The following is a 21,689-nucleotide window of genomic DNA, read 5'->3' as shown; positions in this document are numbered from 1 at the left end:
TGATGTGTTATGAATTTGAAATCCTAAAAGATCCATTGATTGGATAATCTTGATTTAACGTATGTCAGCTATGTCTAGATTTAGAACTTATATGATTCCATGATTTGGATAACATTGATGAATGTTGATGCTTCATTTATATGTTTTATGATATAGAACTCTATATGATTCTAGAATAGGATAAATTGGAGATGATGTATGTCATTATTGGATTGCAGGACTTTATTATGATAATTGCTTATGTGGATTTATTTGGATATGAGATATATTGAATTTTTCAAATGTAAATTGTATGCAAAGTGTTTGATGTGTATTCTAATTCATGTGTTTAATATTATACGAGGTTATTGGAAATTACTAATGTGTATTTGAGTGGCATAGGAAAAGATATCCATGTGACCATGAAAATATTATGGAGAACCAAACCTAGACCTATGTATGTTCGTAAAATTAGGGTTTGTCTATTTGGAGAGACAACATCCCGTTTGTGTCGTATTTTATTCGTAATAGTAAATGATGCATGTGTGTTAAATGTTATTTATTTGATTTATTTAAATCCAACAAGAGACAAGATTTCATGTGCAATTTTGTAAAAGTATTTTCTTTGTGTCACTTGACACATGTGTTGATTTATGTTGGAGTTTTTAAATTTGTCTCTTAGAGGGAATTGTTTAACTATAGCTTTTTCAATTAAATTTGATGTGATTCCATAATTGCCTTAGGTAGAGAATCTTTGGGGTAGTCAACTTAGGTTTGACCCGAAAATTAACTTCAGAGGGGTTTAAAAAGGGTTAAATGGACTCTTAGGGGTAGTTTATTAGGGTTTCCTAAAGCCCATAAGGTATACCTAAGGGTTAGGAGTAATTTTAGGCATGTTTCAACTCTCATGTGACCATTTAGACACCCTAAAAAGTGGCTTTTCTAAGTTGTGCGAAAATTGAAATTAGAAGGCTTGAGCTAAGTTGTTAAACTTCCTTTTTGAATGAAAGTTCCCTTTCCCATTTTACCTTACCTTCATTTTCAGTTTTAGAAACTGGTGAGAACTCTCACTAGTGTCTTCTTAAGCAAGAAAGGGGGATTTTGTGGGTAATCACCCACTCTCCATTTTTGGAGACAAAAGAATTTTGAAAAGAAAAAGATAGATTGGGGATATAGAATTTGGCTAAGGGTAGAAAGAAAAGACTTGTGGAGTTGGGCTGCTCATCCTCAACAAAACTAGCATACCTTTGGGCAGTTTAAGGTTGGTTCTTCCTTTCTTGTAATGTTTTCTTATTGCATGTTGTTTTGAAAGAAATGCTTGTGTAAAAGACTAGTTTTCTTGCATGTATCTCTTGGAAATTTATTTGGTGTTTGGTGCTTATGCAATGTATGTGTTTTGGGAGTAATCAAGACCTCCTACTCTTGGGAGAGAGGATGGTCTTGGGGGTGGTAGAAGTGACAGCCCTCGAGTGAGAGGCTCTCATTATGAGAGTGATCACAAGGGATTTTATGTGACCCTTGTTGCATGGCTTTTTTATGCATTGGGGGTCATAAGGAGGGAATTAAGGCACGAATTACTTGGGAGGCATAAAGAATGTGGGGTTGTTATACTTGGGGTTTTTGGTTTGCCATGAGGTGGCTATATGTTTTACCATACTTGCAGTCTCCTCAGGGTACTTGGTCCACTACCACCCTTGAAAAGACATCACAATGTGTGGTGCAGTGTAGCCTGGGTTAGGATTGTGTTTGAGATTGTGTTTCCCTTGTCTTTTGTGTTTGCATGTGTGTTACCCATCTAGGGCTTGGTTCTCCGAGCTCGGGGGTGGCTGCCAGTTAGCCTAGGTTGGGAGGTGAGCACTCCATGGTCATCTCTTTGATTGTAATTGTAGGTTGTTAGAAGAAAATAGCAGGACAAGTAGATGTGGCTAGAAATGGTTGTTGTAGAAAAATATTTGGATATGTATTTAGTATTTTCCTCATTTATTAGAGATGAGAGACCTATTTGTAAAGTGACAAGAGTATCTTGGAGATAAGATTTAAATATTTGTAATAGTCATTTAAGTTATATTGCAAAAAAGAAAATGATTATTTCTGATTTTAGTTCCTAAAGTTTGAAATAAATATTTGTGTGTATAGAATATTTTGAAAAGAAAGAAAATTGTTATTTCCCTCACGCATTTGAAACAATTTATTTGAAAAGAAATAGAATGGATTTTGCATGCATGCAGAAGGCTGATAATAAAAGCATTTAGATCTATACATGAAAATGTAAAAGTTATCTTCTATTAAATCTATGATTCTATGTTATGTGCGGTTTTATGTTATTTGCAAAAAATAAAGTCTACAGATAAAATAATCATCTCTATAGTTTAATCTAATAATTTCTAAATTTAAGATAGTTGTTATTTTAGGATTAGTTAATCCTATTAATTACTTTTATTGCAGAAAGTAAATCTAGAGTTAGATGGTCTATTTATTTTAAGTAATATAATACTTATCTAGTTGCGGAAAATAATTTTTCATATTTAGTTGCAGAGGTTTAAAATTACGAACTAGATGGTCTATCTAATTTTAATAATTGCATTTGCATATAGTTGTTGTTAAAATCATTAAGCTCTATTATTTACATACTGTAGAATATAAAATCTATAGTTTACCAGATTTATTGAAATAAATAGTCTCTAGAGTTGTTGTTTATAAGTTTATTAAATTCGGTTATTGTCAATAAGTAAATCAAACAAAAAATATATTTATACATTGTTGTAAATCAGATTTTTTTTAAAAACAACTGTGTAAAAGTTTCAAAAGTAAATTTATAACCTCTATATATGTTGTACTGAAGAGATTTCTAAGTTCGGATGCACATAATCTATATATGTATATTTTTAATCTTTTAAATATATATATATATATATATATAGAGAGAGAGAGAGAGAGAGAGAGACTTTTGCAAATTGATTATTATTATGCAAAAATATATAAAAATACATACTAAGTAAATAAAAAGAAAAAATAAATAAATAAATAAATAATAATAAAAAAAAGAGGGGTTTCAGGGGCCCCACTGTGTGTGGACACAGTGGGCGGCCCGCGGGCTGCCACTGTGTGAACACAGAGTGGGCAGCGCCGAAGTGCCTCCACTATGTGAACACACAATGGCCGGTGCCAAAGCGCCACCACTATGTGAACACACAGTGGCCCAACGCCCCACGCCACCACTGTGTGGGCACATAGTGGGCGGCGTCCACGCACCACTGTGTGGTCGCACAGTGGCGGTGCCTGGCACACCCACCGCCCCAACAAAAATAGAGATCGTTGCTGCATCCACCATGCCCGCCCTGCAAAAAAATAAAAAAGATAAAACCCTAGCCCGGGTAGGGCTAGGGTAGAAATACAAGAAGTGAGTTATTAAAAATGAATATAAAAGGACTCTTTTATAATAAAGATTAGGGTTTACATTTTATGAAAATATTATGAAGTGTGGGTATATATATATATATATTCTTAAGAATATAATATATGTATATTTTTATACATAGGGTTGTAAATTTTGAGGGAAAGGTCAAAAAGGAGTAAGGATATTTAACTAGGTGGTTAAAATGTTTTAATAAATTTATGAGTGTCGTTATATATATCTATAGAGATTTTTTTTTTTAAAGTTATATATTTTTGAAGTAATAATTAATTTAAATAGAATAGTGAGGTGTTTTAAATTAAGCTAAATATTTGCAAAATTAAATCTTTATGATGTATTAAATTAAACGTTAGGGGATTTAACTTTTGTAGTAAATTATTGTCTATAGGGATTAAACTTTAGCCTCCTAGATATAGGTATAAGAGATAAAGCTTTATAGGAGATATTCATTATGAGAATTATTTTAAATAACCCCCATTGTTGATTAGCAGTCACATGTTAATTAATGTTTAGAACAGATTTGAAACATTAAGTACTATGTGCTAGGACTATATTTATTTATTCCCTAAAAGCGATTTATGACTATTGGAAATTAATATTATCCTATCTATCATTTTAGGTTTTTGGATTTAACTAATCTATTGATTAACTTTCATGAGCTATTAAATTAACTCGTGTAGTATTCCACATTTATTTTTAAATTTTTTTCATTTACTTGAATTAGTGGTTAGAATTAACTCACTCATAAATAAGCCATACTTGTTAGTACATTCCATATTTGCTAATTTAATGTTTTAAGTTGCAAATTTAAAAAAAAAATAATCCTATTCTTGCCCTAAATTTTGGGCATGACAGATCGAGTTGAGAAATATCCTTCACACATGTCAAGTTTGATCAAATCGGAGTTGCACAAATATGCTTTCTTCGTAGCCGCAGCTCATGATCCAAACTTTGTACTTGCAGTGGCGAATCATTTTGATCCAAATACAAGACAAGTAAAGGATGCCAAACAGAATGTTGTTATGACACTAGGTAGTATTTTATTTAACAGTGTATTCAAGGCCTCTCGAGTTGAGGAAGTAGCTGACATTACTCAAGAAAGTAATCAAGAATATTTTAAGAAAAATGAAGCAAAGTGTAAGAAAATAATCAATACAGTTTTCCTCTCTTCTACTAGGAGTTCCACCAATTCAAGATGGCCAAAATATTTCCATAGGTGATTTCAATGAGGAATATAATGATATGGTTACCATGCTAGCATGAGTAAAGGGTTTAAAAGATTCTCATTATTTTCAAAACTAGATGTGTTATTATATGAACATAATCAGAAAGGAAGCTACCAAGATAGATTGGGGTGAGAAGATTAGTGATGAACTTTGTGCACAATTCAAAGAGGTCAAAATAACACTAAAGTTCTACATGACCTCATACCTTTTGTATGCAACCGCCTCTATGGGGAAATATCCAGGTTTGTCTACAAAGGTTGACAGGAGGTTAGTACTTGTTTGGAACTATTATGACCAGCTCACAATAAATAATCAAGGAAGTCATTTCAAAAGGGTCAATGATGACTTCTTTTCTATATGGAAATGTATGTTTGATAAGGACTTACAGAAGAAGAGACTTTCAGAAGCAGCATATATAAGGTTTCTCATTTTGGTTGTGTCTTTCTCTAATTTCCTACATTCACTTACATCTGCATAGGATGTTTCATAGGTGGACCTTTCATTTTGCCAAGATATCCATCTAATAAGATTATACTCATGGAGTTATATCAGCAATTGATCTATGTGCATGAAAAGCAGTCACAGGCTCATAAAATTCGCTTGAAGTTTCCAAAAGATATTGGCCAACATTCAGTAATGACTAACCCAAAGGCCAAGAATATGGAAGAAGAGATGCAATGGAACACCATGAGGAGATTCAAAGACCAAAATAATTTTGATTTTTGTGGAATGAAGAACAAACTCAAAAGAAGTTACACTCATGTATATAGGTTTGAAGATGTATGGGTTGATTGTCAAGATGAAGAGGATATGAGGAAGATGAATTTTAGTCACCCTATATTGGAGAAAATTGAAAGCTTGGATTTGGCTAAAATCTCGATGACCATGGAGGATACTGATGATATAGTGGATCCATTCTATTTTGAATGGAAGATTGTTGATTCCCCATTGCCACTTGGTCAATGGTAAAAAAAGGAAAGTAAGTCCATTACTCAAAGAATTGCCCCTATTTTGACCAATACTAATGTATGGTTATTGAAGAAGAAGATCAAAATGAAGCAACTTCATGCCAGTTCTAGTGATGATGATAATAGATGTGCAAGCACTGCCATCGATCCCTTCAACATAATCCAAGGGGAAAAGACCTAACAAATTCACTATCAAAGGGTCGAAGAAAGGTGAATCTTCTTCAGTAGTACAAGTGACATAAAAAAAGGAGCCTGAGCAGCAAGCTATTGAAGAGACTGAAAAAGAAAAAGAAGAAGAAGAAGGAGAAATTCTTCATGAAGAGGAAATACAGGTTGAAGAACCAGCTCATCAAGGTGAGATTGATACTCACACCACTTCACAGGTATCAACTCCTACATAGGTTATTATTCATTATGTTGAATCTGATTCAGATCAAGAAGAAGAGGAACATAATAATGAAGGGTTGAATATGAAAATACCACAATGAAAGGGTGATTAACAGTATAGTACATTGGGCAGAAAGCATCTTCTCTGGAATAGCAAGTTCTTTTGGTGAGCTGCTCTCTATTGACCCAGTCACTGCTTCAAAAAGAAGATTAACCCATGCAAGGTTCTGTGTTGGAGTAGCCCCTGAGGCAGATATGCCGGAACAGATTGATCTAGTTTCAAAACTAGGAACCTGGAAGCAACATATAGAATATGAAACTATTCCTTTTGCTTGTTTCCATTGTAAGAAGGTAGGTCATTGGGCAAAATCTTGCCCGAAAAAGAAAAAGGTGGAGCCTAATCAGTTAAAACCTCAGATTGAAAGCCAGAATATGCCAGAGAAAAGGGTGTGGCAAGTTAAAAACATAGAAAATAAGGAAAAAAATCCAAATCACTTTTCTCCTTTGGGGGAACAAAAGGAAGCCTCAAACTCTATCCTCAGTCCCACTGTTCAGGAGGCAGATAGGAATGAAACAACCAAAGCTAGTCCCATAAAAATTATGCAGAAAATGGATTTGAATGATCAGAATGATCCTCCAAAATAAAAAGATGAAGTGGTGGATGACACATATGAAAATCAGGCAGTAGAAGCTAGAGACTATCAACTGAAGGAAGGTGAGATCCCAGATCCACAAGTTGAAAGGACAAACTCTTCTGTAGCCATACCTAGTTTTGAAATACAAGAAGCCCAAAAGTGTGCAATTTTGGGATTGAGTCTTTCAGATTCGGATTAGCATTCAAGAATAGCAAACATTATTTCAATTGAGTCCAGAACTCCTAAATGGGTTAATGAAGATGAAATTTCCAAAATCCTAACCAATCTGGAAGTGGCTCCTGTGTCAGAAACAGAATGGAAGCAGCCTAAACACAGGAGTAAGAAAGCAGCAACACCTTCGATATCCTTGATTAGGAAATCCAGTAGAATAACTCAAGTTGATGTGGGATACGTCTACTCTTCCCCAGGGTGACCATCTAATCACATAGTTAGAGACATGGAGGCCAACAAGAACATAGCAGATGGAACTCAGAAAACTCTCAAGGAGCTGGGAATTGGTAAGTAACTATGAAGATAATCTCTTGGAATTTAAGGGGTCTAAACAATCCCCATAAACATGATATTATTAGGAATATGATAAGAGATAGAAATCCTGACATTTTTCTTATTCAAGAAACCAAAATGAGTAGAGAAAAAGTTGAATCTTTGAAGTTTTTCAAAAATGGTAAAATTAGTGGGGAAAGTTCTGAGGGTGCTTCTGGAGGCATTGCAACCATCTGGAATCTTAACACTATTAAAGGCCAGGTCATTATTTAGGAAGGTAATTTTTCTTGTATTAAATTTGAGCATCTTAAAGATGGTTTTTCATGGGTTCTCACAAACATTTATGCTCCTAATACCTTAAAGGCTAGAAACTCTTTTTGGAAAAGGATAAAACAGGCTAGGGAAAGTTTCAAAAATCTAAGTTGGATGGTTATGGGGGATTTCAATACGCCTTTAAAAGACGAGGAAAAATTTGGAGGTAACCCACCTCAGCTGGAAAGTAGGATGGCTCTCATGGATTTTATTAATTCTCTAGCTCTTAATGATTTGGAGATACAAGGTTGTAATTTCACATGGACAAATAGAAGAAATGGTAATGACCTTATTCAAGTGCACCTTGACCGAACTCTTATTTCTGATGATTGGTACAGTTAGTATTTATGTTCTTTATTTGCACATATTCGGGTTGGTTCCGATCACTTTCCAATTACTTTTAATGCTGATTTGATCAACAGAAGAAAAAACAATCCCTTTAGATTTGAAAAAATGTGGACTCTTCACCCTAATATTAAAAAGTATATTCAAAAATGGTGGAGTATCCAAGTTGAGGGAACGGCAATGTTCAAAGTGGTTAAGAAGCTCAAAAGTGTGAAGGACAACATCCAAATCTGGAATAAGAACAGCTTTGGGAATATATTTGAGGCTAAGAGTAAAATTTAGGAAAACCTAAAAGAGATACAGGACCAGATCTAGAAGGATGGTTTTAGTACTGTTTCTATTACTGAGGAGAATGAGATTCTTAAGAAATACCATGATATTATTACTAAAGAGGAAATGTTCTGGAAGCAGAGATCGAGATGCATATGGCTCAAGGAAGGAGATAGGAATACAAGATTCTTCTATATGTCAACCATCAAACATAAAGCTGCCAACAGGATGAACAAGTTAGTTGTGGATAGTGGGGAGTTGATCAAGGAAGATGAAATAAGGAATGAAGCTAAGAGGTATTTCTCGGATCTCCTTTCGAGGGATCAAATTCTGGATGCTAAAGCTCAGTCCTCTTTTCTTCAGAACATTCTGATGCCCAAAATAATGTTTTTCTCTCTTCCATTCCTTCCACCTTAGAAATTAAAAATGTTGTTTTCTCCTTTGATGGAAACAAAGCTCTTGGTCCTAATGGCTTCCCAATGCTCTTTTTTCAAGAGTTCTGGGACATTATCGAAACTGGTGTTGCTAATGGGGTTAAGGAATTCTTTGGGGCTAGAAAACTCTTGAAGGAAATAAATGGTACTTTTATTGCTCTTATCCCCAAGATTCAAGGTGTTGATTCTCTGGACAAGTTCAGACCTATTAGCCTCTGCAATTCCTTTTACAAGATCATATCTAAGGTCCTGACCTCGACTCTTGTCTATTCTCCCGGCTTTTATTAAACACCAGCAGAATGGGTTTGTTCCTGGAAGACAAATTCTTGATTCCATTATTACTGTTCATGAGAATATTCACTCTCTTGTTAAAGCGAAGAAGCAGGGTCTCATCCTTAAGCTAGATCTCTCCAAAGCCTATGATAGGGTGGACTGGTCTCTTCTTCAGAAAGTCCTCACTGCCTTTAGGTTTGCCCCAAGAGTTGTGGATCTTTTATCCCAACTTACCACTACTACGTCCTTTGTTGTTCTTGTCAATGGTTCTCCTTCAACCTTTTTCCAAGCTTCGAGAGGTCTTAGGCAAAGAGATCCTATCTCCCCCATCCTATTCATTATTATGGTAGAATGCTTTGGACAGACCATGGAAAATTTGGTGTAGATAGGATCCTTTAAGGGTCTCCAACCTTCTCCTGCTGACCTTATTTGTTCACACCAGTAGTTTGTTGATGATACAATAATTATGGGGGATTCAAGCATCTCAGAAGCTAAAGTTATAAAGAATACCTTGTGTAAATATGCTTCTGCAATGGGGTAGCTTATTAACTGGGCCAAAAGTGATGTCTTTTTCATTAACACCTCAGAGAGAAGACAACAAAGGATCAGCAAAATTTTGGAGTGTAAGATTGCTGACCTTCCTGCTACCTACCTTGGTCTCCCCATGGGGATTGCCCCTCCTGACTCCTATTGGAGTTCACTGGTTGATAAATTTCACAAAAAACTTGCAGGTTGGAAAGAGGCTCTCTTAAGTCAAGTTGGTAAGCTCCTTCTTCTTAAGGCTACTCTTCAAAGTATCCCCATTTATGCTCTTAGCTTATTCAGAATTCTAGTCAAGTATGTTGAAGCTATTAAAAAAATTCAAAGAAGATTCCTATGGTCTGGGGTGGAGGAAAAGCAAAGAATATCCTTGGTGGCATGGGATCAGGTCTGCAAGCCAAAAAGCAAAGGTGGTCTGGGGCTTAGGAGGATTCGCACTTTAAATGAAGCTCTCTTGTCAAAACAAGTTTGGAGATGGTTTAACTCTGATTCTGAATGGTGCAAAATTTGGAGAAGTATTCTCTTCTATCCTCTTCTCTATCTTCTTTTCTTAAATCGGATCTCAGTATAAATGGATCTCATATCTGGAACCATGTTTCTAAATGTAAAGAGGTGATTGCTAAAGGTGTGACATGGGAACTTGGAAATGGTAGAAAAGTGAGATTGTGGGAGGATCCCTAGCTTTTTGACAAACCCCTAATGGATTTCTATGAGTGGGCTTCCCATGCACCCTCCTGTATTGGCTCTTTTGGTACCTTAGTGGTAGATTACTAGGATGGGAACAACTGGCAGAACATTGATAGTATTCATCCCAGTCTCTCCAAGCTCAAAACCCAACTGTCTGCTATCTAGCTGAATAAGGAAGAGGATTCCCTGATCTAGAGATATAACCCCAAAGGTACCTTTACTATATCTTTGATGTATTGTATCCTCTCCCCCTCCCCTCCTATGAATCCTTTCTAGTCTGAAGCTTGGTTAAAAGGGCTAACTCCTAAAATCAATATGTTCTTCTGGACTATTCTCCAGAATAAGATCCTTACTATTGACAACCTTAAATGCAGAGGTTTTGCCCTTCCAAATAGGTGTGTGTTGTGCTTTCAAGAGGAAGAGTCAGTGGACCATCTTGCCCTCCATTTTTCTTTCTCAACCTCTGTTTGGGAAAGCTTCCTCAAAAGCTTTAGTCTTGCTTGGGTGTTTCCCAGTAACATCAGAGATTTGTTCTCTTCCTGGCAAATTCATTGGACCAACTCTTTTTTGAGGTGTATGTGGCAGCTCTCTCTGCCTCACATTCTATGGGGTCTTTGGAAGGAAAGAAACAACCGAATTTTCAGGGATGTGTCCTTAAATCAAGACATTGTTTTTCAGAAAATTCAAAGGGCTATTCAGGAAAATATGGGAACTATGGAGGTCTCTTGTTACTCAAACAACTCTTTGGAGCCAAATATCTTAAGAGCCTGGAATACGAAGATCACTGATGGTCATAATATCAGCCACAATAAAAGGCTTGAAGTTAAATGGCAAACCCCTCCCCATGGTTGGCTTAAAATAAAGTTTGATGGAGCAGCCAAAGGAAATATAGGTCCTTCAGGCTGTGGAGCTATTCTCAGAGACGACAGAGGCATTTGCAAAGGTATGGTTGCTATCCCTATTGGCATTCAAACCAATCATAAGGTGGAAGCTATGGCAGCCCTTCAAGGCATTATTCTAGCCAAAAAATGGAACTGTACCCATCTCTGGATCGAAGGGGATTCCAATAATTTATTAAGTGTCTCAATGGGACCTCTAAGCCCTCTTGGTCGATCCACAATATAATTTTTTCTACCATTGACATCATCAGAACCTTCAAAAAATGCCATGTATCCCATATATATCGGGAGGCCAACTATTCTATTGACTGGGCTACAAATGTGGCAGTGAAGAATGATACAATTACCACATGGACAGGTGAGAGCGGTCTTCCCGGAGATGCAAGACAAATCATAATAAATGAAAGATATTGAAGTACCCCAAAGAATCTTGATTGACAGGGAAATTATGATATGTACTGAAGTAAGCACTTCGAGTTACTTCGATAATGAGGGAATTACTCATTATAACATCAAAGTTAGTAGAACGTGCATTATAACTTGTCAAATCATTAATGCTACGCACGCTTTCTGGGCTTTTGTTTTAGCTTCAAAAAGCTTTATGTTTCACCAGCTCTGTAACTTGAACTTGACTGTGAGAAATGACACCATGGGCATGGTCTTTCGAGCTTCACTGAGAGACTCCATGACCATGATGGAAAGATAACTAGCTTCTTCTACAAAAATTGGAAGAAGGGAAAGCTTAAAATGGGCAACCAACTGGTGGAAATTGACGAAGAGTTAATAGCTAAAGCTATGGGACTCAAAAGGGAGGGCTGCAATTTCTACAGAGATAGGAAGGTCAGCAGGGAAGCCATTGAAAGGTACCCGATCACAGAGAAATAGAAGAAAAGACTGGTAAAGTTGAGCAAAACCTATTACCCACCTAGGGCTTTTGCAAAGCCCTGGCGGGAAATTCTCTTTGTTTTAATGAGGTATATAATTCTAGATGGCAAGTTTATGAAAGTATATGGATATCACTTTGTCCTCTTAAATCATTTTAGGCATAACGATAAGGTGAATTTCCCTTACTTCTTGCTCTATTCTATGAATGCGTCCCTAAAAGCATATAAAGAAAATCCTCGGGGTGACACTGCAATGCACCAGGGACTTATGGTCCTCATTTATGATCATCTAAAGGCCATTAAAATCAATCAAATGCAGTTCTGTGTGGATTCAGAAGAAGAAATGTCTGATTTTGATTTCTCGGAGGAGGAGGATTCAGATAATGATTCCTCGACTAATAATGAGGAAAGCTCTGACGACTCAGAGTATGAGAGGAGCAAGAAGAGGAAATCAAGATCCTCTTCTTCTAAGAGAAAAAAACCCCAAAGAAAACTCTTGATTAGTATTTCTTCAGAAGAAGAGGACATTGATTTCCTTGAGGAGAAGAAGAACCCTAAGGGAGTGCTGAAGGAAAAAAGTAAAAACTAAGCCCAACCCAGGAAGAAGCAAAAGAAAACAGAGGAGACTGGCAAAGATCCGGAGGACATAGGCAAGGAACCGGAAGAGGACAAGCAAACAAGAACCCTGGAAGCTGAACAAAGCCTGGAGATGGAGACTATGGAGGAGACCCTAAGGGCCGTTGACACTATTTCTGCCCTCCATATTGCTAAAGATGAATAGATAACCCCTGGTAAAGTTACTCCTTCTCCTGGTCCTCACCCTGAGGCCTTGAAGGGTTTTATGAAAACCATTGAATGGCTTATTGATGGGAATAAGAATACTACGGATGAATACAAAAAACTCTGCAACAGAGTCATGATCCTGGAGACCATTAACATTGGAGAGGGGAACACTATGGCCAATTATATCAAAGATTTGAAGAACACAATTGCCAAAGCAGAAGACATCAGAGATGCCTTTAATCCCTGGTTTGAGAAAATTGAAAAGGAGATATAGGATAGAAAAACCCTAGAGGAAACTAGCGAAAAAATGCTCTTGGATACAGTTGCCAAATTGGACAAGATAGAGGAGTGCCTCAAGAACATTGCAGAGCAGAGTCTCGGCATTCTAAAAATCTCAGCCAACAACACCCATACCCTCATCAGCAAGCTCGATGATGAAAAGGAAACCTAGGAAATTGACCTGGATGCAGAAGGAATCGGGGAAGCCCAAGGTCCTAGAACTCGCACCCATGGAAAGAGGAAGGAAAAGAAAGTGAATAAGGACCTAGAGGAGCTAAAAGTAGTTGGGGTGACCTATGATGAGCTGGTGACTAAGGCAAAGGATCTGCTGAAGAAAATTACTATGTAGTGTCTCCTTGGGTTCTTTGCTGTTTTTTGTTGTTTAGCTGTTTTTTCTGTTTGTTGGTTTTTTGGACCAGTCACTTTGTATGAGGACTCTATTTTCTCAGCTTTTTGTTTAACTATTTTGTAATGGTTTCAGGTCCTTAAAACTTTTTTTTCAATCAATCAAAATAGTATAGTACATTGTCTAGTCTCTCTAGTTTTGATGATGTTCCCTCATCCATTATTGAGTCTTCAATTTGGATTTTACTGAATCTATGGAGCAAGCATTTGCAGAACAATGGATGGTGTCCTTACCTTCCACAACAATCATAGCTGAAGATCCACTCAATGTGAGAACCATTGTTGCCACTAGTGCGCCATCCACATTTCCATCCATAGTTGTTTCAAGGAGGCATCAATAACAACTAGTATTACTCCATCAAATGAAACACACTAGTCACCGCAGCCTTGATACTAATGATTTCATCTACAACTATTGCAAATTCAAGTCAGAATGTTCCTTAGATACCAAGATATATTCAGAAGGAGGCCACAACTCCATCCACTAACATAGAATTACCACCATGGATGGATATAGTAGCACCCAAAAGAAAGAAATGAGTAATTTCACAAGATGAATTTGATTTTGAACAGTTGGCTCCTCCCAAATCCAAAAGTACTAAAAAGCCAAAGATTATTTCTTGGGTGCTGGTGGATCCTACTACAAAAAGGAAATATGTTGAGGTTATAGTGCCACCTTCATACAAGAATAAATATAATATTCATCCTAGAGATTATACTATGCAGACTGTAGAACTTGGAGTGGAGACACATGAGAGTGTCAAGTTATAATCTCAAACTTCTTTCAATTCTTTGATTCGAAGATTTGATCAAGAAAGAGATGAAAAGAATGAATTAAAGCATAAATGTGAGCAGTTGACAAATATTCTTCTCAAGGTCGCACAATTTATTAGGATAACCGGTGAACAACTGAGAGGGGGGGTGAATTAGTTGTTAACAAATTATAACATTTAATCCACTTAATGACCTTTAACCTAATTAAGTGTCGGTAAAGAAAAAAAAGATACCGCTAAACAATACAACTTAACAATTAAATAGATAATCAATACAAATCAACCATACCACATAACACCATGATTTGTACATGGAAAACTTGAAAATGGAAAAACCATGGTGGGAAGCCTACCCACAGTTAGATGATACTTCTGCAGAAAGTATGTGATACAATGAGGGGTCTGCACATGCAGGAAGGAACACTACCTAGAGCGTACTACTCATTACAAAAGAGTCTCACTAACTATAGAGAGGAAACAACCATCTCAAGATAAATGGACAACAATCTAATAGAGTGAACTACTAGAGATAGCATCTACCATGCCTGATTACAGTCTCAATTAAGCTCAATACCGGAGGCCTTTGATCTCTTCCTTAATCCCCACCTATGATCGACCAAGTCTCCTTCACATATGATATTGCATTTCAAGACCATGAATTCTTATTCCATTTCCATGCCATGATCTACAATGAGATCTTACATCATTTTATACAAACCCTAAGGCCTAAACCAATTAGGCCGGCCACCTAAAAGATATTATGATAAGATCATTACATAAATCCATATTACAATGATATGCCATGTTGTCTGAACACCAAAACAATAATAATAAATCCAAAAATCATCCTGAAACATCCTCGTAACGTGTAGAGTACACGTTAGCATGATACCAGTCCATAACCTAGATAGGCACCAAACCTATTTTGGTTCCACCATGCCAAAGCAATGTCTTCAAGCAGTTGAAGCACAATCAAAGAACATCTTCAACATCCTGAAATCTATGTAGAAGCTGCAACAACACCAATTATGCATCTTGTCAAGATTCCTCAGTGAAAGCTCTACCGGTAAAGCATTAAACTAGTGTTGGTAAGGGTTTACCAGAGTGTATGATAGCATCTTATTACCAAGTCAATACCATCTAACCAAGACATTCTCCAAAAGCACACACCAAATGTAACCAATCACATTCCATAGATCCAAACATTCTGAAAGTGTCCAACAGATAGTCTCTTCTGTCGGTAACATTTGATCTTCTACTGGTAACCAAAACTTGTCTGTTGCTAACATTTGATCTTCTACTGGTAACCAAAACCTGTCTGTCGGTAACCAACCATAACAGCTAGTGTTGATATCAATGACAAAACATCAATGCAATACATATTCAATTCATCCAATAAAGCCAACCATCTCCTCCTTTGGCATTGATGGCAACACTAGATGTGAAAAATATCTAAGTACTAAGAAATGTCAAACAAGTCTCCCCTGTGTAAGACAACCAACAATCTCCTAAATATCAATAACTCTCCCCCTAATGTATACAACTCCTTTTCTTATTTTTCACATCAATATCTCTCCCCCTTTGACATCAATGCTAGAAATCTGACAAAAATATCAAAGCAATAATGTAAACCTCTGAATCTCAAAGTTGACTACTCCCCCTGAGTAGTAGCACCACTCATCAATGTCAGAATGAATAGTATCTCTGATAATGCATGCCAAACTGATGACAAACTACATCAATCAAGTCTCTGCCGAAGGGGCAGAAACCCCTAACATGTCTCTCAAATACTCAAATAATTCCTCAGATAGCGATTTAGTAAATATATCTGCAATCTATTCTTTAGTGTTCACATAACCCAATTTGACTTCCTTTCCTTCTACCTTGTCCTTCAAAAAGTTATACTTTATTGATATATGCTTAGTTGTAGAGTGAAATACCAGATTTTTAGACATGTCAATAGTTGCAAAGTTATCATAGTAGATAAATACCATTTCACTACAATTTACCCTAATATCCTTCAACATTTGCTCCATCCACAAGACTTGAGTGAAATTAGTTGTTGTTGCAACATATTCAGCTTCTGCAGTAAATAAAGAAATGCATGACTGTTTTTTGTTGATCCATGAAACTAGTTTCTTTCCAAGAAAGAAAGCTCCACCAGAAGTTCTCTTCATGTCATCAGTATCTCCTGCCCAATCTAAGTCAATATATGCACATAAAGTGAAATCATCATTTTTAGAATACCATAAACCATATTCTGTTGTTCCTTACAAATACCAGAATATCCTCTTTACTACACATTCATAATTTTCTTTAGGATTACTTTGATATCTTGAAACAATACTTACTGCATTTATAATATCCAGTCTAGTCTGAGTTAAATATAATAGACCACCAATCATAGACTTATACCTTGTCGGATTTACTGGTATAGAAGTATCCTTGACAGATAATTTATCACTTGTCACCATAGGACTACTTACCAATTTGGAATTATTCATACCAAACTTCTTCAACAATTCCCTTAGATACTTAGTTTGACAGATAAAAATGCCTTTGTCAGTTTGAGTAATCTGTAAACCTAAGAAAAATTTCATCTCACCAATCATGGATATTTCAAATTCATTCTTCATATTGTTAGCAAATTCCAGGCACAATTATTCTTCATATTGTTAGCAAATTCCATGCACAATTTATCTTCTCCTCCAAAAATGATATCATCAACAAATACTTCAATAATCAGAATATCATTATCAGTGATCTTATAATATAAATTACTATTAGCACTGCCTTTAGTAAAACCAAGCTTCAAAATATATTTATCCAATCTTGCATACCAAGCTCTAGGAGCCTGTTTCAATCCATATAAATATTTCTTCAATCTACAAACCATATATTTATCATCTATCAGTGAAAATCCATCAGGTTGCTCAATGTATACTTCTTCTTCAAGTTCACCATTCAAAAATGCACATTTAACATCCATTTGATAAACCTTATAGTTCTTATAAGCTGCATAGGCAAGAAATAGTCTAACAACTTCAATTCTAGCTACAGGTGCAAATGTCTCACCATAATCAATTCCTTCCATTTGAGAATATCCTTTATAGACCAATCTAGCCTTGTTTCTTACAACTTGACCATCCCCATTCAGTTTATTCCTAAAAACCCATTTAGTTCCTGTAGACACCTAAAATTGTCATGTCTAATTAAATAAATATGTTTATTTATTTAATTACTTTAGCCTAATTCTTCTATTAATTAAACAAATCTTTATTTATTTAATTAATTCATTTATCCTCTTCTAGCCTCATTTCTCATTTAAATAAATACATTTATTTATTTAAATTATCCTTTTCTCTTAAATTAAATAAATATCTCATTTATTTAATTATCCCACTTCTTCTATCAATTAATTAATTTTTTATTTATTTAATTAATTCATTAACCTTTTCTACCCATGACACATGTCATTCATCTCTTAATTCCTACACTACCTATACTCTCATTATTTTCTTATTTTCTCTACCTACCCTCTAATCATAGCCGACCATTTATCTTTTATACCTCTTAATCTTATCCCTCCATTTCTTATAGTGTCTTCTATATAAGGAGATGCTTCCTTCATTATCAACCCTGTGCATTCTAATCAAGTATCTTAACATTCAAACTTTCATATATGATCTTACTTGCAACCACATTTCTGTTCTTTGTTGAGCTCTTGTGCACACATAAAATCTGAGAGCAAATATATCAAGCAAGATCAATGGAGATAGGAAGAATGGAGATCCAAACCCTATTGGACATGTGATGGTATAATATTTGTGATTTTATTTGATTTACATTGTCTTAGGTAATCTTCATATGTTATGGTGGATCTTTTTGTTGTTAGGCTAGGGTTTTGTGGTTGAATTCATTTAGTCTTTCAATAATGTTGTTTCCACTTTTCACCATATACATTTTGGCACGCCCGGTGGGACTCTTGTCCCTTTTTCATTTAACATCTTTTGTTGCAGATTTTGTGTTTTTGAAGTTGCAGATCTGATATTTCCGACAACATTTCAACATTTTCGCGTTTGTGCATTTTGAGATCGCGTTTTTGATTTTTTGTCGCATCTATGAACCTCTTAATTGTGTTTGTCTCTCTAGCAGTATTTTCATTTTCAAGATTGCAGGTTTTCATTATAGGCGCGTTTGTGGGCAATTTAATCGCGTCTGTGAGATTTAGCTGCATCTATGATCATTTTAATCGCGTTTGTGTTTTGTAGGTTTTACTATTTTGCATTTTTTGCAGAAACACATCTGTGAGGTGTTGAAACATGTCTGTGTTGCAAAATCACGTTTATGTTGCAAAATCATGTCTGTGTAGGGTAAAATCACGTTTATGTTTCAGCTTTTGTATTTTGGTCTTTTGTCTAGTTTTAGGGTTTTATTTTGTTATTCGAACTTCGGATCTAGTTTATTTTGAGCTAACATCCTCAGATCTATCTAATGAAATTGGTGCAGCTTGTCTCGAAAGAAAAATCATTTTGTCAAAGGCCCCTATTTCACAAAGTCTTTTGGATCTAAAATTTACCTAACTTGTGTGCTTGCAGAAAGGGGTGATGATTTGAAACAATCCAAACTAATAATAGATCTTTGTTGTAGGACCTTGGCAAGGGTTTTTTATCTTTATTGTGTGCCTTGTTTTCATAGACTAGCAAACACTTCAATTGGTACACTAAAATTGAACCAGTATCTTTTGTGTCTTGGGCAATAGGCTCTTTTTGTTTAATCTCCTGAGGGCCTGTCTCCCCGTGTGGTCATTACGTTTACTAGTGAGGAGAGAATGACCCAAGTGGTAGTGAGGAAAACCCACCTCTTCCAAACCACTATAAACAACTGTATTCATGGTGAAAGCTATGGATAACGTGTGTTGATTAGTTCATGCCGACACTATGTCTCCCCATAAACCCGTTTGATCAAATTTATTTGATCATTTGTAGGGTGTAACCCCTACCGGCTAGGAGCCTTTTGTATTTACAAAGCTAAAAGTGTCACATGTATAGCCACACAAGCGGATGCCCTTACTAGCACCTTTTTGTTTTAGAGGCCAAAATCCTTCTAGTTGTTGGGGCAGGAGGTCGGACCTCTAGAGCAGCCCACACACATACGGTTCTTAGTAGAGATACAAAGTTCGCCACGGGGAGTTTTTGTGGGGACTAATGCTTGGTTGCCCCAAGAAGTGAGTGTCGAGGGTGGAGCCAGTGGGGTCAAGCATCTAAGTATCCGCTCTGAATAGCGTAGCCTCATGTGGGATCAACAACTATTGTCCTGGCCAACCATAAGAATTGTGCTTGTCTTATTTTGAACAATCAAACATTCAAGACCAAACATCAAAAATATTATGTCTTTTGTGTCTTCAAGTGTATGCAAAACATGTTTACATCAAACTACACACTTTTCCTTGAGTCATTTTTTTTAGTCTAAACACTTGCAAACATTTAGTCCTCATCAACATTGTGTCCTCTTGTCACGAAAAATAGTCAAAAAAATTCAGATTGGGTCATAACAAGCAACTTCACACATTGGAAAAATTGCACTTAGTTTTCAAAAATGCATCTGTGTTTGACAGAACAACATCTGTTTCATCTAATCACGTCTATGAAGGGCATAAATGCATCTATGTTTTATTGAGAAACATTCATTTACAAAATCCCAAAAACATGTCTGTGTCTGATAGAACTGCGTCTGTGTCATAAAATCGCATTTGTGAAGTATATAGGCACGTCTGTGTTTAGAATTAAAAAAATTTACAGTCCAGTAAACAAGAACAGTCAGTTTTAGACTTGCTGAGCTTCCTAGGTTATCTCTTTGGGTTTTCATCTAGCATTCTACCTATTTATGGGGTTCACAAAGTCCATCATTGCTTTACACCTTACATTACATTCACATTTGTCTAAACTTGATTCAAAAAGTCACTTTCTTGTCCTCATCTTACTTTGTAAACATACTACATGCAACAACATTTTTCTAAGTGGTCCCTCATCAAGGTCTATCACCTTTGGGTCTCATTTGGTCTTACTTAGAGTCAAGGTCAACTTACCTCATCAAGAGAAACTATCATCTCTTTGGAAGCCACACCTAATCTACTACATACATACTTGATCTTACACTTTAGACATTGCAAGTACACCTCAGATTCATTTACATTCCATCCAACTCTTGGTCTTCCATACTCTTTTCCATTTTCATCTAGTCTCACACATCTTGGTCAAGACCTATTTCATGGTTGAAACCCATTCCCAAAAAATATAGGAGAGAAGCTAAAGAGGCTCAAGAGTCTGCAAACATGAGTGCCTATGAGTATGACAATGATGTCTTTTTCAATTCTGATCATACCACATAACCTGACATGGATGCCTACAGAAACATTCCAAATGTTGAGAACATGGACACTACAAACAACAATGATACACACGATGACAATATGGACAAAATTTCAGTACATTCAGTAGAAGTGGAAGACTCCATTATGGATCCCCATTTCAATCGATTGGCTGAGGAAATAATGAGGAGAGATAGACAATATTTCTTACAAGTGATGGCACAAAGTGGAGCCAAGATCCCTCATGATTTTGACATGTCTCAAATAATGGAAAATCGACTTTTGCAACAACCCCACCTCAACATGGATCAAAGGAGGCCTAATAGTGGAGGCAATAGAGGACCACATATGGTGCCTGAATCACCATCATCTTTGTTTCAAAAACCTGAGGTCCCAAATACACATGGTCAAACATATGATACTCACCTTTGCAGACCATTATGGAAGTCTAATGCAGAAAAATATACTCAATCACATGCCAATGCTAAGGACCAACCACCAAAGCAAATGGATATCCAAAGGCATGCTCAAAATTTGGACACAAGGAAACCCCACATCAAATTTGGGGGCAACACACTAGAACAAACTCATGACATTCCTATAGAGTATGGTATACATGGACAAAATAGATATTCGATTCCTCATCATGACTCTATACCAAGTGGTCTATATATGTAGCATCATTATAGACCTCCTCCATATGAACATGTGTATGATCAATATCATCCATATATGCAACATGCTCCTCCTCCACCTGATGCCTCAAGCATCGAGTATGGTCTAAGAAGTTAGTCTCCACCTAAGAACAATTTGGAACAACAAATCAAGGACTTACAAAAGAAAATGGAGGACATAAATACACCAAAGCCAACTTACACAATGAGAGACATGTGTCCTTATCCATTTGACAAAAGCATTCCAATGCCTCCTTTTCCTACACATTTCATGACACCTAAGTTTGATAAGTACATAGGAAAAGGGGATCCTAAGGCACATATAAGACAATTTTTCACAGCTTGCATTGAGGTAGCAGCAGAAGAGACATATTTGATGAGATTATTCCCATAGAGCTTAGGTGATCAAGCTATGGAATGTTTCTTCCAACTCCCACCAAGAATTAAGTCATGGGGTGACTTAGCAGAGGCATTTATCCACCATTTCTCATACAACATAGAGACAGACATATCAGTCACTACATTGTGCAATACCAAACAAAAGGATGGAGAATATTTTTCATCATTTTTACAAAGATGGAGGAATCTAGCCAGCAGATGCTCTTGTGAAATTCCACAAAAACAAATGGTAGAGATATTCACCCAAA

The sequence above is a fragment of the Cryptomeria japonica genome, chromosome 5, assembly GCF_030272615.1.
Source record: "Cryptomeria japonica chromosome 5, Sugi_1.0, whole genome shotgun sequence".
NCBI lineage: Eukaryota > Viridiplantae > Streptophyta > Pinopsida > Cupressales > Cupressaceae > Cryptomeria > Cryptomeria japonica.
Note: the sequence above shows the minus strand (reverse complement) of the source record.